This window comes from Otolemur garnettii, unplaced genomic scaffold (genome assembly GCF_000181295.1).
Source record: "Otolemur garnettii isolate 467f Iridium unplaced genomic scaffold, OtoGar3 scaffold00088, whole genome shotgun sequence".
Classification (NCBI taxonomy): domain Eukaryota; kingdom Metazoa; phylum Chordata; class Mammalia; order Primates; family Galagidae; genus Otolemur; species Otolemur garnettii.
Window position 1 is genome coordinate 7,891,406 of NW_003852483.1, and position 16,748 is coordinate 7,908,153.

A 16,748-nucleotide genomic window follows, 5' to 3' on the forward strand; every position below is an offset into this window, starting at 1 on the left:
TATGGATAAATCACATTTTGCTTATCCACTCATCCTTTGATGAATACTTAGATTGCTTAGAATACTAGCTATTGTGAATGATGTTGCTATTAACATGGGTGACTATCTCTTTAAGACCTTGCTTTCAATTCTTCTGTGTATGTACCCAGGAATAAAATCACTGAATCATGTAGTAATTCTACTTTTAACTTTTTGAGGAATCACTATACTGTTTCCCACAGTAACTGTACCATTTTACATTCCTACCTCAGTACCCAAGGGTTCTAATTTTTTCACGTTCTCACCAGTGCTTGTTATTTTCTATTTTTTGATGTTGAATTTTAGAGTTCTCTTGATAGTTTAAATAGCAAGACATTATCAGATATGATTTGTAAAAATTTTGTCTTATTCTGTGGGTGGTCTTTTTATTAGTTACTAGTTAATAGTGTGTTGACACATAAAACTTTTTGATTTTCATGAAATCCAGTTTGTCTAGTTTTTCTTTTGTTGCTTACTGTTGATACCTTTACTGTCATAGCTAAAAAAATCACTTGCCAAATTCAATGTAGGGAAACGTTTCCTGTTTCTAGGAGTATTATACTTTTAGGTCTTACATTTAGACCCTTGATTCATTTTGAGTTAATTTTTATATATGTGTTAGATAAGGTTCTAACTTCATACTTTTGCAAGTTGATATCCAAATTTCCCAGAACCATTTGTTGAAATTAATGTCATTTCCCCATTGGATGGTCTTGGCCTGTTGGTCAAAACTGATTTAACCAAATATGTAAGGGTGGAAAAGATATTTGCAGAGTATGGACCTAACAAAGTGTTGATAACTAGAATCTACAGGGGAACTTAAATTAATCAACAAAAAAAGGGAAACAATCCCATCTACCACTGGACAAGAGAGATGAACAGAACCTTCTCTGATGAAAACAGATAAGTGGCTAACAAACTTTTGAAAAAATGATCATTGTTCCTAATCATCAGATAAATGAAATCAAAACCCTGTGATATTACCTATCCCCACTGAGACTAGCTCTCATCACAAAGTCTCAAAGCTGCAGATGCTGGCGTGGATGTGTAGAGAACGGAACACTTTTACACTGCTGGTGGGAATGCAAACTAATTTGGAAGGAAGTATGGAAAATCTTCAAAGAATTCAAATTAGACCTCCCATTTGATCCTGCCATCCCATTACTAGGCATTTACCCAGAAGAAAAAAAATCATTTTGCCAGGTGTGATGGTTTACACCTATAATTCTAGCACTCTGGGAAGCTGAGGTAGGTGAATTGCCTGAGCTCATGAGTTTGAGATCGATGTGAGCCAGAGTGAGACTTTGTCTCTAAAAATAGCCAGACACCGTGGCGGGTGCCTATAGTTCCAGCTATTTAGGAGGCTGAGGCATAAGAATTGCTTAAGCTCAAGAGTTTGAAGTTGCTGTGAGTTATGACACCACGGAACTCTACTGAGGGCAACCAAGTGACACTGCCTCAAAAAAAATTCATTTTATTATAAGGACATTTGCACTAAACTATTACAGCTCAATTTATAATCAACTAAATGTGGAAACAACCTAAATGCCCACCAACCCAGGAATGGATTAACAAACTGTGGTATATGTATACCATGGAATACTATTCAGCCATTAAAAAGATGGAGACTTTACATCTTTTGTATTAACCTGGATTGAGTTGGAATGCATTTCTTCTTAGTAAAGCATCACAAGAATGGAGAAGCAAGAATTGAATGTACTCAGTTCTAATATGAAGGCAGCAGATGATCTAATACCTTTCTCTCATAAGAGAAAAAAACTGAGGCTCGGCGCCTGTGGCTCAAGTGGCTAAGATACCAGCCACATACACCTAAGGTGGCGGGTTTGAATCCAGCCAGGGCCTGCCAAACAACAGTGACAGCTGCAACCAAAAAATAGCCGGGCATTGTGGTGGGCGTCTGTGGTCCCAGCTACTTGGGAGGTGGAGGCAGGAGACTTGCTTGAGCCCAGGAGTTGGAGGTTGCTGTGAGCTTTGATGCCATGGCACTCTACCCAGGGGGACAGCTTGAGGCTCTGTCTCAAAAAAAAAAAAAAAAAAAAAGAGAAAAAAACTCAAAAATCAATTCAAGGTGGGGGATAGGAGAATGAGAGAACAGGGAGAGGAGTTCAGGGAGAGGGATGAGAGTTTTAGTGGATGGCACACCTTTTGGGGGCAGGACACAGTTATAAGAGGGACTTTACCTAACAGATGCAATCAGTGTAACCTGATTCTTTGTACCCTCAGTGAATCCCAAACAATAAAACACACAAACACACATACAAATATGTGGGCCAGGCGAGGTCGCTCACGCCTGTAATCCTAGTATTCTGGGAGGCTGAGGCAGGTGGATTGCCTGAGCAAGAGAAAGATCCTGTTATACAAAAAATAGCCAGGTGTTGGGGAGGGTGCCTATAGAACCAGCTACTCAGGAGGCTGAGGAAAGAAGATCACTTAAGCCCAAGAGTTTGAGGTTGTTGTGAGCTCTTTACCGGTACAGCACTTTACCGAGGTACAGCACTTTACCGAGGGTGACCAAGTAAGACTGTCTCAAAAAAAAAAAAAAAAAAAAAAAGTAAGGGTTTACTTCTGGGCTCCCTATTCTATCCCATTAGCCAATATGCCTGTCTTTATACCAATATTATACTGTTTTAATTATTATAGCTTTGTAGTAAGGTTTTATTTTTTGATAACAGAGTCCTGCTCTGTTGTCCTGGCTAGAATGCAGTGGCATCAGCATAGCTCAATGCAACCTCAAACTCCAGGGTTCAGGTGATTCTTTAGCTTCAGCCTCCAGTCGCTGGGACTACAGGGGCACGCTAGCATATCTGGCTAATTTTTCTATTTTTTTTTGCTAGTGCTCAGGCTGATCTTAAATTCCTGGTCTCAAGCGATCCTCCTGCTAAAGCCTACCAGAATACTAGGAGTTGTGTGAGCTACTACACCTGGCCTGCAATTGTTTTTGAATGTCTACTCCTTAATGTCTAGGCCTCAAAAGGGGGAAGGAAATAAATCTATAGAGGGGCTGCTGGCCCTTTAAATTCCTGAAAGTTGCCTCAGGTGGAGGAAGAGGTGCAAAAATGGCTACCTGCCTCTGCCCCTTTGTAATCAGAAGCACCAAGCTCCGATACTTGGCTGAAGGAGCTAGTCCTCCCTCCCCCAAATTGTGGCGGTCACTCTGGGAACATGTGCACAGCTACCTACCTTGGGGCTAGGGGGAGGGGATGGGTAGCTGCTACTATACTGAAAGTTAAAATTATTGTAAGCTTTTAATAGACTCTAGAGTTCCAAAGTAGTTACAACAGACATATTCTGCCAGTGCAACTATTGTCAAGGTTGGGAGACAAATTCCTGATTCTTTTAACTCTGTCATCTCCCAGGACCCTCTAACATACTATAGTTAAACCAATCTTCTACTGATAATCATTTGGGTTATCTGTAATTTTTCACTATTTTATGCACTACACTATCTATGTAAGAGACCTTTGTGCATTTGTACAAAAATTTTTGTAGGACAGATTCCTAGAAGCAGAATGGCTCAACATGTAGTAAAGGCTGATAAAATGACCTAATAAAGAGCCTACCAATGATGTGTGAAAGTGCTTATTTTGGGGAAAGTTTTACAATTCTCTTCTTGTAGTTCCTGTACTTTTTATAAACCTTCCAAATGGGCTGGCTACATATCATGCTCTATGATCTCAATTTTGTGGCTTCAATCCCATCCGTACACTTTCTGAGGGATCTAGCCTAGGTTTCTCTTTTCATCTGCAGAATTGATTACATAATCTTTCTCCACAAAGCTGTGTTTACCCCAGGAAATGGCTATCCTATCATTCATTTGCTTATGTAAAAAATCTGGGCTTTGGCTTCATTTCTTTGATTCCTCTTCCTCCTCTTTCCTTACATCCAACTAAATTTTAAGTTCTATTGATTCTCCTCCTAATTATATCTTGAATTCCCCTACTCTGGTAAAGAAGTCTTCCCCTTTCCCCCTTGGATTACTGTAGTAGCCGGGCCTCTAGATTTGATCCTTCCATTGACCTCACAAGTCACACTACAGAGTGATCTTTCCAAAATACTGACCTGGTTAGGTTCCTCCCCTGCAGCTTTGTGGAAAGTCCTAAACCTTCACTATCATTTTCAAAGCTTTTTGTAAACTTGCTACTTCCTTCCTGCACTTGACCCTCCAGCTTCACACTCCTATTCATTCCCCTTGAGGAGGAAGAGGAACAGCAAAGGAGACACAGTAGTGTGGGGCTGTAAAAACTAAAGGAATTGAATAGTTGAAGGAAGATCGTTTATGCTGAATGCTGCTAACTTCTTCTCTGACTTTTTAATAACACCAGATGTGTACCATCCTGTATGTTTCCAAAATACCCCATATTTCCCCATAGAAATGATCACACTGTTTAATACAGAGGCAGTAATTTGTCTGATCCCTTAGTAGACTATTGACTCTAGTTGCCTGTACTGCTTGGGGAAAATAGATGGTAACTGCCATTCGTAACATAAAGCAGTGTGAAATGAGAGCTGCTGAATAATCTGACAGTGTGCTATGAAGCATTGTGAAGCTGGAAGAGATGGTATTTGAGTTAGGGACTGAAGAAAAGAGCAGGTTATCCAAAAGTGGATGCTTGAGGTTTTAAAAGAATAACCCTAGCCTGGGCAACACAGTGAACCCCTTCTTGAAAAAAGAATTAGCCAAGCATGATGGCACATATGTATGGTCCTAGATACTTGGGAAACTGAGGCAGGAGGATCACTTGAGCCTAAGAGTTAGGGAGTTTAAGGCTACTACAGTGAGCTATGATTGTGCCATTGTACTCTAGCTAGCCTGAGCTACAAAAGTGAGATGCCATTGAGAGAGAGTGAGAGAGAGAGAGGAAAGAGAAAGAGAGAGGAAGAAAGGAAAGGAGAAAGAAAAAGAAAGAGAGAGAGAAAGAAAGAAAAGAAAAGAAAAATAAAGAGGGCGGCACCTGTGGCTCAGTGAGTAGAGCGCCAGCCCCATATACTGAGGGTGGTGGGTTCAAACCTGGTCTGGGGGAACTGCAACTAAAAAAAAAAAGCTGGGCATTGTGGCGGGCACCTGTAGTCCCAGCTACTTGGGAGGCTGAGGCAAAAGAATCACTTGAGCCCAGGAGTTGGAGGTTGCTGTGAGCTGTGCGTCACCACGGCACTCTACCAAGGGCAACAAAGTTAGACTCTGTCTCCACAAAAAAAAAAAAAAAAAAGAAAAAAAAAGAAAGAAAGATCCTTGTACACACATATAAAAAAGTCAGCAATTTCCACAGTCCTTATAAAAATGCCCTAAATCCTTTGGGTACCTTTTGAAATCTCTACTTACATCTCACATCTGCAGAATTAAAATAAAAATTTTCTTTAAAAATAAGAATATAGCACAATAAATGCATTTAACATTAATTGTTCCTTCTCCTGGATACTAAAAGATTCTAATGGAAATGAAAAAGATGATATCATCTACCAGTAATGGGGAAAAAATGAGGCTGTGGACAAACACACTATGCTTTGATTTATTAAACCTCAAGTGAATGTCTTTTTATCCCCCTCATGAGTGATGGATTACATTAGTAGCCAAAGTCTTCTTTTTCGTTAAATACTTTTGTAAATATTGTGGTCATTTTGGTTTACAGCCATCTCCTTCAGACAGTATATCAGTGGAAAAGAATGCCCATTCCCAGCAAATGTTAAAACTATCATATGTATAATCCTCTCCCAAACCTCACGCTAAGCATGGGTTTCAGGCTTTGCAGGAGGAAAATTATAGGGAAAAGAAGAGTTCTGGAGGCTGTGGCAATGGCTGCCTGCTTCCCAAAGCCAGAATTCTGACCACACCCTAAATTGTGAGTGATAAACAACCTAAGAAATCTCTAGTGTTCTCACTGTAAAGATAAGAAAATAGACTTTCAGAAGGAGAATGTGACTCAGGCAATCCTTGCTGTGAAGGAAGCAACCTAGCCAAGATCGGAACGATAGTTTTGACCCTTTCGCAGTGATCTGCCACCAAATCTGCTCTCTAGGCACTCGAACAATCTGGTTTTCATCTCAAAGGCATCTGAATCCTACAGTTTTATGGGAGTATGGAACCATGATGGTGATGAGAGTGGGTTTCTATTGATGTGGGCTGTAGAATATTGTTCTACGTGTCCATTAGTGTCTGCTGGAGGAAAGACATGCTGACTAGTGATTCCAGGGTGAGTGCTGTAGGAACAGGAAAGCATACCAACTGGATTTCTTCCCAAGTCTCTCATTTATCAGCATGCTGGGCAAAGTATTTAACTCCATGAAGCTTTTCTTTCCTCATTTAGTATCTGGGATACTTTAATTTTCTCCTTTGTAAATTGGAGGATAATAACACACATCCTTGGGGCTGTGTTATTTATTGAGGTTAGTGCATGGCAAAGCACCAAGTCTCTGTCACCCAATCCGTGCTCATTCATGCTTCTTTGTTTCTTTCCCACTTGGACTTCCCTATCATCTCTGCAGGAAGAGATAATGACTTGATTCTGCTAATGAACATACCAAAAATGTCTATTTCAGGTTGCTTTAAAACTCTGTAAAAACATTTAAATGCTAAATAACATTTTTAGCTTTGAATGCTCAATCCTATGGCAATAAATGACAATGTAGTTTTTAATGAAGAAAATTAAACTATAAATATCAAATGTGGTTTTCTTTGTACAGATTTTATCCTGTAACTTAAACTTATCCTGAATTCTTATCAGAAAATTACAAATGTTAAAATAGGTTGGTTTAGATAAGCAAAACAATTTCCTGGCTGTAGGGACAGAATATAAACTCACAATATCCATTCAAGCCTAAACTTAAACTGCAGCTATAACAAGTAACATGAAGCTAAATTTTAAAATCCTCACAATTGGTTAGGCAAATCTTTCTACAGTTCCATGAATTATCTACAAGGAAGATAAGAGGGATAACAAGTTTTGGGGTGGAGAGATGAACAGGGAAGGTAGTATGCCTTGTTCTTCTGGATGTGCTGACACAGTGCTTGGGAGAAATCAAAGTCAAGATGACCAAATGAAAGCTGGCAATTTGCGTATGAAGCTTAGGAAATGCTTAGAACTTAAAACAGACAGGTAATCCATTAGCATATATTAATGGAGGTACTCTTTCATGTTTATTTAAGGAATGAAGCAGACCTCATGATTAATGGAGGTACTCTTTCACGTTTATTTAAGTAATGAAGCAGACGATGAAGGAGACCAATAACAAGAAGAGGGCCAGCAAGGTTCTGGGGAGCATCAACACGGCAGATATGGACAGGGTGGGGTGAGTGGACAGTACAAGACATTGAGAAAAAAGTCAGAAAAAAAAGAGGAGCAGAATGACATCCAAGAATAAGGTAACCGATAAAATGACAAGAAAAGGGCTGGCACTGTGGTTTATGTCCATGTGCTTTGGGAGGACAATGCAGGAGGATTGCTTGAGGCCAGTAACTCCAGACCAGACTGGACAACAGTGAGATACAGGCTCAAGAAAAAAAAGAAAAAAAAAAGAAAATGATAAGGAAAAAAAGTCTTATTAGAGGGGTTTGGAGTTATTGGGACTTTTGAGAATGTAGTTTTAATAGAGCCTTAAATGCAGAAACAGAATAAGGTATAAATGGGAGGTGAATGTTTCCTATAAATTACTTTTTAAAAGAAACTGAGTGGGAATGCAATGAAGGAATAAATGGCACTTTGAGACAACCAAACTTTTTGGCTGGTAGAAGCTTAATTGTTAAACTTAAGCTTAAGATCTGGATTAAGCAAACTGCCTTGTTCCTGGTTCAAAACGCTGACAGGCTCCATTTGTGACCCTCACCTAGACACGGTCACTGCCTATCACTGATCATCTGGGCTCCAATGTCACACTCTTTAGATATTTTAGTCTACTTAAGACTTTGCATTCAAGTTAGCATCATGAGTCCAAAAGAACAGACACTGGGGAGGTGTGGACTCATATCAGCAAACTTCCTGTCTCAGCACCAAGAGCTTCATGACCAAGTTGCTTACCTTTTAACATTCATATTTTTTCTGCTGTCATGGATAAGTTCATGACAATGTTCTCTTTAGTCACATGAGAGCTACTACTGGCTGCTCATGTTTCCTGTTTTATGTTTTGTCTCTTCCAAATAAGACTATGTTAGACTGGTTTCCTTGATTTGTGTTACATTTATGGGAGAACTTCCCTTATCAAGAAAAAACATTTCCAAACACAGGACATAATTATGGGGAACTATGCTATATCACAGTAATACCATTATACCTTACTCCTTACCATATAATAGTATATATTTCTTACCCAGAATATTTTTTTGCCTGAAAATTATGGTGTCCATTCATAATAATTCTTGGCTTCCAATTTCAGTATCATACTTACACCTAGACGAAAGGGGTCAGTGACCAGGACTTTGCTCCAGCCATGCTGCTCCCCACTAAGAGGCATCACATGCTCTCTCATAGCCACCCTTCTAGATCATGCTCTGGGTATCTGGCATCCCACTATTCCCTACCCAAACAGCTTTGTTTCTAGGGCTTATGTGGGCTTCTTTCCTGGCTGTGTCACCCTGAAGACAGACCATGCTGCTTCAACCCTGGAGCCAGGCCATAGCTACTTATATGGATTTGGGAAGGAGCCTGAGGGACAAGTAAGTCACAGGAAAGCACAGAGCACTGGGTAGGAGAACAGTGTGGTGGGCCAGATATTGATTCCTTCCTGAGCCATGATGTTTTGGTGTTTATGAATTCTGAGGAGTTCAGGCTTCTAAATTTGAACTGGGCTTTCTAGATTCTTATGAAGGATACTTTTCAAGGTAAGAGAAAGAAAATAATTCACTTAACTGTTTGCTACCTTGATATGCAACTTTCACACATCTAGAATATTTAATGTGAATCTTCCTTTGTACTCTTATCTCAATTCTCACATCCTTTCACATGGATAAGTATCTAGGAATATTTCCAGCCTCCTAGACTGAATATTACAATAGCAGGGCAGGAAATCAAACAAAGTCCAAACAAAGAAAGAACAGATCCCAAGAAAGGTTATTATGTCAAATGCCATGTTACAATTTATTCAATTCTCAAAAACAAAAATGAGAAACTGTACTATATTAAATTATTTCCTCTTACCAAGAGTTGAGTACCCGACATCCCCAAGTTAACTGTCCTCAATTGACCATTTGTTTACCTGAGTTTGTTTCCATAGCCAGACTTAATGCGGGAGAATCCATTAATATATTATGTCTCTGATACCATGCTGAGCACAGAGATTCTGTGTCCATTCTAGACTCCTTGAACTTCAAGGGAAGGCCCCAGACCCTAGTATCCTGAGGGACCTTTAGGCACAAGAACCAGACCTAGAAATCAGCCTCTGATAGTACTGTCCTCCATCCATGTTGGACGTTTAACTGAACCTGGCCTCTGACCACCTGAGGGATGTATCCAGAGACAGAATGGACATCTCAGTTCCTCAGTGCCTAACACCACCATATTAAGGAGACCGAATCAAAGAAACATAGAACCTATCAATAAAATGTTATTGTCTAGTCCAGTGTCTTAGAAATCCCTTTGACAAACTTCTCAATAGAATGCTGTCTGGTTTCTACTAGAATCATTCTAGTTGTTTGACCTTGGCACCTCATCAAGCAGCTCATTTGGACAGTACTGGTTATGAAAAACTTTTTCCTTTTTTAAATTAAGTCCAAATCAGACTTGTAGCCTCAGTCCACTGATTCTAGTTCTAGTATCTGGAGCACAACAGAACAAGTCCATAGCCTGTTTTCAAAAATGTAGTCTGTTCTGTCTCCTCTCTCGTCTCAGGTCCTTTAAGCCATTCATGTGAGATGAGATGTCCCTACCACTTGACAGTGCCACTCTCTTACAAATCAGATAGATTTATGTGATGAGTCTTTGGATTTTCTTTCTGTTCTACTGTGTATTATTTATCCTGTCCTTATTACTATAGACTTTTTAATAATAAGACTTGGTACTTGGGACAGAAAGTCTTGCTTTTCTTTAGGAATGTCTTCGCTTTTCTTCAGCCTTTACATTTCCACATACATTTTAGAATTTGTCAAGTTCACCACCACAAAAAAATTTAAGAAAGTGAACAGCTAGGATTTAGGTTCAGATTATATCAGCTCTAAGACCATCTTAAGGAGAAATATTGTCTTTTGCAACAATGAATGTTTCATTCCCCCAAGTAAGTTCTCTGCTCCCCTCATATTTAAGTCCTCTTTAATTTTATAATTTTCTCTAAGGAAAATTAAAATTTTACAATATTCTTTGAGAATACCTTGCTCATTTTTTGTTATATTCTTAAGCACTTGATATGTTTTTATATATACTTGATATTTAAACCACATCTTTTTCTTAATTTCATTTATCTTATTGTATAAAGATATAATCCATGAATCTTTTTTGGCAGTATAACTTGTTTTTATTCAAATATATTCTCAATCTGATAGTTGAGCTATGGAAAAGTTTTACTCAACATCAATGATCACATGTAGTAATAAAACATTTTATACCCTGGCAAGTACAGGGTGGGCAGGCCGCTCATTAGAACTCTCACATTTCAGATATCCTTTTGTTCCCTTCCCAAGTTGGAATAAAGGTTTTATTTTAACCCTAACAGATTTGATAGGAATCAATTTTCACATTAGCTTACTATCTGATGTTCTCTGAAGTGGAACTCTTTAGAATTTTGAGTAGAGAGTGTCTTTCCAGCAAGAGACTGTGATGTCAAAGCAATAAAAGACCCTCTAAAGCAGAACCATCAGCATGGTAGATCACACAAGAGCAAGGGAGAACCATGAGCCTTCCTAGTGACACATACAGCATTCTGGGCATCTCTGAGAGGCCTAAAACGGCAATTCATTTTTATGTATTAATTGTATATCTTGAAAACACTAAGAATGACTTTTATTAATTTATCTGAAAATTCTTACAGATATTCTATTATATAATCATATGGTGGCCCACACCTATAATCCTAGCACTCTGGGAACAGTTTTTCCTTCCTTTACTTCTTCTATTTCCTTCTATCCTTATTCTTCCTCTTTTTTTAATTTATTTTTTTGAGACAAGAGTCTCGCATTCTTGCCCCTGGTAGAGTGCCGGGGTGTCATAGCTCACAGCAACCTCAAACTCTTGGGCTCAAGCAATCCTCTTGCCTCAGCCTCCTGAGGCAAGCCATAGCACCTAGCTGTTTTTCAGAGATGGGGTCTTGCTCTTGTTCAGACTGGTTGTGAACTCCTGAGCTCAGGCAATACACCTGCTTTAGTTTCCCGGAGTGCTTGGATTACAGGTGTGAGCCACCATGCCCAGCCTCTTCTTTCTCTTTTTGCTTTACTGCTCTGGTCAGGACCTTTATAGGCCTTGTTGTCTTGTTCCCAGGAAAGGAAACATTTTAATATTTCACCACTGAGCTCAGTGGTTAGAGTGCCGGCCACATGCTCTGGGGCTAATGGGTTTGAACCCAGCCCTGGCCAAACTGCAACAAAAAATAGCCGGGTGTTGTAGCAGGCACCTGTAGTCCCAGCTACTTGAGACTGAAGCAAGAGAACTGCTTGAGCCTAGAAGTTTGAGGTTGCTGTGAGTTATGATGCTATGGTACTCTCCTGAGGGCAACAAAATGAGACTGTCTCAAAAAAAAAAAAAAAATCCTCAATAAATTAGCTATAGAAAGAATGTTCCTCAACATAATAAAGGTCACTTATGACAAGCCCACAGTTTACATCATACTCAATGGTGAAAAGCTAAGATTAGGAATAAGACAAGGATGCCCACTCTTACCACTTCTATTCGTCAAAGTACTCCCAGCCAGAGTAATTAGGCAAGATAAAGAAATAAAAGGCATCAGGCCGAGCCTGTGGCTCAGTGGGTAGGGCATCGGCCCCATATACCTAGGATGGCGGGTTCAGACCCAGCCCTGGCCAAACTACAACAATAACAAAAATAGCCGGGCATTGTAGCAGGCGCCTATAGTCCCTGCTACTTGGGAGGCTGAGGCAAAAAAATTGCCTAAACCCAAGGAGTTGGAGGTTGCTGTGAGCTGTGACACCACAGCACTCTACTGAGGGTTAATAAGTGAAACTCTGTCTCAAAAAAGAAATAAAAGGCATCCAAATTGGAAAGAATAAAGTTAAATTTTCCCTTTTTGCAGATGACATGTCTTAATACATAGACAATCCTAAAGATGCCAGTACAAACTGTTAGAGCTGATAAACAAATTGAGTAAAGTTACGAGATATAAAATCTACTTAAAAAATTAGTAGCATTTCTATGGGCGGCACCTGTGGCTCAATGGAATAGGGTGCTGGCCCAATATGCCGGAGGTGGTGGGTTCAAGCCCAGCCCCAGCCAAAAATAAAAAAAATAAAAAATTAGTAGCATTTCTAAATCTCTAAAAAAGATAGCAAGAAAGTCAGCCATTAACAAGAGCTACAAAAAATCAAAACAAAAAACAACCAAACACACAAAAAATCTTAGGAAATATATGAAAGAGTGAAAAATCTCAACAATGAAACATGTGAAACCTAATGAAAGAAACTGAAGAAGGCATCAATAAATGGAAAGATATCCCTTATTAACAGATTAGAAGGGCTATTAGTAAAGTGCTCACACTACCCAAAACAAACTACAGATTTAATGCTGTCCTTATCAGAATTTTAATAAACTTTTTTTTTTTTGGAGACAGAGTCTTTGTTGCCCTCAGTAGAGTGCTATGGCGACATAGCTCACAGCAACCTCAAACTCTTGGGGTTAAGCGATTCTTTTGTCTCATCCTCCCGAGTAGCTGGGACTATAGACACATAACCACAATGCCTGGCTATTTTTTTTAAAGACAGAGTCTTGCTCTTGCTCAGGCTGGTCCCGAACCCATGAGCTCAGACAATCCACCTGCCTTGGCTTCCCAGAATGCTAGGATTACAGGTGTGAGCCACCGTGTCCATTCCCTCTCCCCCACTTTTTTTTTTTTTGAGACAGAGTCTCACTCTCCAGCTAGACCACAGTGGCATCATTGTATCTCACTATAACCTCAAACTCCTCAGCTCAAGTGATCCTGCTGTCTCAGTGTCCTAAGTAGCTGGGACTACAGGTACATGCTACCATGCTTGGCTAATTATTTTATTTTTTGTAGAGATGGGGGTCTTGCTTTTGCTCAGGCTGGTCTCAAACTCCTGCACTCAAGGGATCCACTCACCTTGGCCTCCCAGAGTGCTAGGATTATAGGTGTGGGCCACCTTGTCCAGTTTACAGTGACATTCTTTTTTTTTTTAGAGACAGAGTCTCACTTTATCACCCTCAGTAGAGTGCTGTGGTGTCACAAAGCTCACAGCAACCTCCAACTCCTGGGCTTAGGCAATTCTCTTGCCTCAGCCTCCCGAGTAGCTGGGACTACAGGCACCCGCCACAATGCCCGGCTATTTTTTGTTATTGTTGTTGCAGTTTGGCCTGGTCTGCCACCCTTGGTATATGGGGCTGGCGCCCTACCCACTGAGCCACAGGCACCGCCCTCCAGTGACATTCTTAACAGAAATAGAAACAATCTTAAATGTACTACAAAGGTATAGTTACCAAAACAACATGGTACTGGCACTAAAATGGACAGACAGACCAATGAAACAGAATAGAGAGCCCAGAAATAAATCTATACATTTACAGCCAACTAGTTTTTGACAAAGCTGCCGAGATCAGCTAATGGGGAAAAGGTAGTTTTTTTCTTTTTTTTCAGAAACAGAGTCTCACTTTGTCGAGTGTCGTGGTATCTCACAGCTCACAGCAACCTCCAACTCCTGGGCTTAGGTGATTCTCTTGCCTCAGCCTCCCGAGTAGCTGGGACCACAGGTGCCTGCCATAATGCCCAGCTATTTTTTTGTTGCAGTTTGGCTGGGGCCAAGTGTGAACCTGCCACCGTTGGTATATGGAGCTGGTGCCCTATCCACTGACCCACAGGCACCGCCCAGAAAGGGTAGTTTTTTAAATAAATAGTGGTGGGAAAACTGGACATCTACATGCAAAATTAAATTAGACTCTTACTTCACACCATAAACAAAAATCAACTCAAAATAGATTAAACAATTAAATGTAAGACCCCAAATTATGGAACTATTAGGAGAAAACACAGGGGAAAAGCTCCATGGCATTGGTCTGTGCAACGACTTTTTGGATATGACCCCAAAACCATAGGCAACAAAAGCAATAATAGACAAATAGGACATCAAACTAAAAAGCTTATGCACAGCAAAGGAAACAAGTGACAGAGCGAACAGATAACCTATAGGATGGGACAAAAATATACACTTGATAAGGGATTAATATCCATAATGTATAAATAAGTCAATAGCAAGGAAATAATCCAATTAAAAAATGGCCAATGACCTGAAAAGGCATTTCTCAAAACATGTAAAAATGGCTAATAGATACATGAAAAATGCTCTATACATCATTAATCATCAGAAAAATACATATTAAAGCCACAATGAAATACTACTTCATACCTCTTAGAATGTATATTGTAAAAAACACAAAAAATACGCTCAGTGCCTGTAGCACAGTGGTTATGGCACCAGCCACATATACTGAAGTTGAGTTTGAACCCAGCCCAGGACAGCTAAACAATGACAACTGCAACAACAAATAACCGGGTATTGTGGCGGGTGCCTGTAGTCCCAGCTACTTGGGAGGCTGAGGCAAGAGAATTGCTTAAGACCAAGAATTTGAGGTTGCTGTGAGCTGTGACACACAGCACTCTACTGAGGGCGACATAATGAAACTCTGTCTCAAACAAACAAACAAACAAAAAAACAAAACAAAAACAAGTGTTGGTGAGGATGTGAAGAAAAGGGAACTCTTGGACACTCTTTGTGGGAATGTAAATAAATACATCCATTATGGAAAACTGCATGTAGATTTCTCAGAAAAACTACATATATGATTTAGCAATCACTGGGTATTTTCCAAAAGGAAATCAATAAATCAAAGGGATACCTGTAGCATTATTCACAAAAGCCAAGATATGAAAACAACCTAAGTGTCCATCAATGAATGCATGGATAAAGAAAATTTGGTATATATACACAATGGTATACAGCTGTAAAAGAAGGATAAACCTAAGCCAGGCACAGAAAGTCAAATACTATATGATCTCACTTATATGTGTAATCTAAAAAAAAAAAATCTAACTCAGAAGCAGGAAGCAGAATACTGAGGACTGAGGCTGGAGGAGGGAATGGGGATATATTGGTCAAAGGGTACAATGTCTCAGGTAGACAAGAAGAGTAAATGATAAGTATTTGATGTGATGGATTGAAAGAAAAAAGGGGGAAAGGCCCTCTACTTTTGGCATTGTTGTTATTGTCTTCTATATATTGGTTTTTTCATTGATATTTTTTATAATACTCCCAGGGCAAAAGTCTGCTCATAGTAATTTCTCAAATCTGTATTGATTCCTCCCTATCTTCTCACTTCATTGATGATTTTAAGATGTTTTTTATATGTAATCTAGCTTTTAAGTTACCTTGATGGGAAGGTTGGTAAAATCATCCAATCTGTCAATATTGGATATAGAAAACTGAAATTTTTAACTGTGCAAATAAAGCAACCGTCACACTTCAGTGTGAATTAGTTTAATAGGTATTTGAACTTTGGCCTAAGGAAGGGAGAGTTCTAGAACAGGTCTCCAGTAAGGTAAGATTCCTATTTCTGAGTATAGTCCTACTTAAAATTTCTGAAATTTAGCTTTATCTGGTTATTAAAATCTACAAAGTTGTCATATGCTAAGTAATTGGCACCCTTAAAAGAAAAACTAACTCACTGGTACCCTAGACCACAAGGGGGAAACTACTGAAAAGGAAACTTTACTTAAGACAAATGGCATTTGAAGGAAATGTGCTGGAGTCTAAATCCTCACAGGCAAACGATCTTGTGGCATGGGTGATGCTTGCTCTGCTTATGTCCTTTTGGTGAGCAATACCACACTCCCACAGAGTGTAGTCAGAGCCAAGTTGCAGGACATAACCATGTCTGCAATAATAAAAGGGGTAGGAGAAAACATAATACCAGCATTTTCCATGTTCTAGTGTGGTTAAAATAGTTTTTGCAAAAGGACTCATGTAACAGTCCATTAAACCACAAAATTGTAGAGCAGGGACCTCAGAAATGATAAAATTTGGTTTTCTGCAATCATGTCAATCTTGGCCTGGTAGTTATTGGTACTCCTCAATGCTGTTACTTTTTCTGATTGTTTACATTCTTTTTAAAAACTATTCTTTTCTGATCTGGTTATAAAAAGCTCAAAACATTATAAAAATATAGAATTAAGTAGTAAAAGTCTCCTCATAATTCCATCACGGAGAGTTAACAGTTTGTTGTTTATTCCTCAAAATTTATACTCTAGTAAGATACTAAATCATATACCTCAAAAAAAGATAAGATTATAATACATGGATAGTTTCAAGAATCTTTTTTTTCTTCTTGGTATACTGTGACAACTATATATGCCAGTATTAATGGAGTGATTTCAGTCTCTCCAGATTGCTTTGTGGTAAGCCTATTGTTCTCTACCAATACATAACTTCTTTTTTTTTTTTGTGAGATAGAGCCTCAAGCTGTCGTCCTGGGTAGAGTGCCATGGCATCACAGCTCACAGCAACCTCCAACTCCTGGGCTCAAGTGATTCTCCTGCCTCTGCCTCCCAAGTAGCTGGGA

The 16,748-nt window shown here is 39.4% G+C and overlaps 1 protein-coding gene across 1 annotated transcript in view; it reads right to left on the reverse strand.

The window, feature by feature from the left end:
• The window catches only part of CENPP (centromere protein P), a 250,447-nt gene that overhangs the window by 31,949 nt on the left and 201,750 nt on the right, over positions 1–16,748 (reverse strand). The gene's annotated exons all lie outside the window — the stretch shown is intronic.